We start from the raw sequence: 2,601 nt of genomic DNA, 5'->3' as shown, positions 1-2,601 counted from the left end.
ATTCTTAGAATATCTTCCTTTATTCATTAGAAGCCAAGAAAGAGGGAGCAAAGGATGGAATGCTTTCTTGAAGTGGAAAGCTAGACATTCTGACATTATCACAGAAGTTGGGCACACAGTAACACCAAGAAACAAGATGGGAAGGCCAGCCTTGGTAGCACAGCAGTAATGGAATGCTCTGTGATGCTGGACTCATGTTTGAAGGTCCCAGGTTCTTGTCTCAAGGTCTCTCCATACACAACCATGATCTAAGCTGGCTGAGCTAAGACAGATTGTGGTATGAAGACCCTCTTGGGGTGCCTCTCTCTCTGCTGTCTCTTGCTCCTGGAAGAAGTAAAAAATAAACCTAAAAAAAAGAAAAAAAAAAAGATAGGAAATAAATCTGCCCCAAACTGCTTTTTTAGTTTCTGTGTTATTTAAACCACTGTGGATTTATTTCTTATGAGAAGTAGTCACCATATTCAAAATTGTTTTAGTTTTGTTAAGCGTGATGTTTTTTGGATAGCTGCCACAGTTCCAGTTGTTTCTCCATGTCATTGGTCCTCAGCAAGCTTTGATGCCAGGTCACTCAGCTCCCTGTGCCAATCGCTGACTGTGTCATCCAGGATGCAAGGAATAGGAAACCGAAGAGTAGCTTACACATCACTATGTACTTGTATCGAGAAATCTGCAGACAGGTGTTCCTGACTTAGTGCAGTGCTTAACAGTTTCCTCGTGAAACTGGGGCTCTATTTTGTCCATTCTGTCTTCCTCAGCATGTTTTTTGATCCTCAGACTTGTCACCTCATTGCAATATGGCTATCTTAGTTCCAGGTAGTAGATTCTCAGCTCTGCTTCCAGACAATAAAAGAGGAAAGGCAGAGCGAGTACCTTCCCCGACATGCCAAAGTCTTTCAACAATAAATAAAAGTATGCCAAAAAATCTTGCCAGCAGGTTTCTTTTTTCCTTTTCTCTTTTCTTTTATCTCTCCAATCAGAAATAACATGGGGACTAGCAGATGGCATAATAGATATGTCACATGTAGTCCACTGTGGTTTGAGTCCCAGACCCAGCAGCTTAAAACTCATGCTGGACACGTGCATGTGTGCCTAAAATACCGAGAAGAGAATGGAGGAGAAGGGATTGCAATGTGGCCATTCCTCGGTGGGGGGGGGGGGGAATTTCTTGTTTTCTGTCTCTCTGGCGAGGACACGTGACCTATAGCAAAAATCTCTCTTTTTTTTTTTTTGAGAGAGAGGTTTTTGCTATAGGGTGCATGCGCTCGCCAAACAGACACAGAGAGACAGAGAGACAGAAAGCAAGAAGTCACTCCCTAGGGGGGATGGCTACGCCGCAATCCCTTCTCCTCCATTCTCCTCTCAGGATCTTGAGCACGCACACACACGTGCCCGGCGTGAGTTTTAAGCCACCGGGTCCAGGACGCGAACCACGGTCGACTACATGGGAGTCCAGCGACATAGCTATTACGCTAACTGCTGGTCCCTAGCAAAAATCTCTTTAAAAAAAAATACGGGTAGCAAGGCATCTAGCTGTAAGAAACTGAGTATTAGACAAATCTGAGGAAGATCACTGACTTAAATCAATCATGGTTCATCTCACTGAGCATATTGCTTCCCTTAACAAAATCAGGTTTGTTTATTAAAAAAGGGAAAAGCCACAGTAATGAATAGAAATTGCTATAGTGCACTTCTCCACTCCTTTTTTTCCCTGCATCCTGAACTCCATTTTAGTTTTGGTATCCTAAAACTCATGTATAGAATCAAGCCTAGGAAACAGAGGAGGAAAACGAGAGCTGGGAGGTTACAGCTGAGGTGTCATGTTTGATTGGAGGGATCTTGGACTAAGATCCCATCTTGAAGCTATCAGTCACCTCAGAGGAATTACTAAGAGGTCTGAGGAACTGTTTCAAGCTACTCAAGTTCATAGGAGGTTAATTGCAAACTTCAATTTGTACACTTAGAGTAGATCATCTAATAACATCAGTTACCTGCCCTGGTTCCAAACCTACCCTCCCATCTTGTCCCTTGAGCTGGGAGTATGCAAACCACATCCCCACAGGCTGACAATTTGGCTCTGCTAATAAGGGGCCATAATGCTGCAAGACTGGGACAGGGAGAAGGGACTTGTACCTTCGATCAGCTCCCATCTGCCTACAGATCTGTGGATGCCACTCCCAAGTCTTTCCTACTCTCTATGAACAGCTGAGACACATTTGCAGCTTTCCCAACACTTAAAGATCCAGCTTGACCAGCTCCCTCTTGGAGACAGAAGCACCCTGGCATAGATGTCCTTTGACAGCAGTTTGAGTTTCCGCTCCTTGAAGTTCCTCAATTGCAACAACCCCAATCTCTTCATTTTGCTCCCTCAGCTGTAGAGGTGATAGATGCTTCTCAGTGACACTTCGGTTTTCTTCTTGGTCTCTGGATTACCTAGTTTAGAACTTTATACTGTATTAACTGTTCTTTGTATTAAATTCTCTGTTCAAATAATTGGTGTGATTTTTCTCTCCTTACTGGAGCCTGACTAATTCAATATAATATTATGTTGTAAAGAGACAAACAGTCAAATGCAGAGTCCTGAAAAACTCTATGCTTCCCTAC

The 2,601-nt window shown here is 43.3% G+C and overlaps 1 long non-coding RNA gene across 1 annotated transcript in view; it reads right to left on the bottom strand.

The window, feature by feature from the left end:
• Positions 1-3: 3 nt before the first annotated feature.
• Positions 4-2,601, bottom strand: part of LOC106734144 (uncharacterized) — an 8,236-nt gene continuing 5,638 nt past the window's right edge. The window contains exon 2 of the long non-coding RNA XR_001369886.2: positions 4-346. This is a non-coding gene — a long non-coding RNA (uncharacterized LOC106734144). The remainder of the gene's footprint in view (positions 347-2,601) is intronic.

This window comes from Tupaia chinensis, unplaced genomic scaffold (genome assembly GCF_000334495.1).
Source record: "Tupaia chinensis unplaced genomic scaffold, TupChi_1.0 Scaffold149131_1, whole genome shotgun sequence".
In the NCBI taxonomy this organism is placed as follows: Eukaryota; Metazoa; Chordata; class Mammalia; order Scandentia; family Tupaiidae; genus Tupaia; species Tupaia belangeri.
The sequence above is the reverse complement of the archived record's forward strand: the minus strand, read 5'-3'. Positions and strand labels throughout refer to the sequence as shown.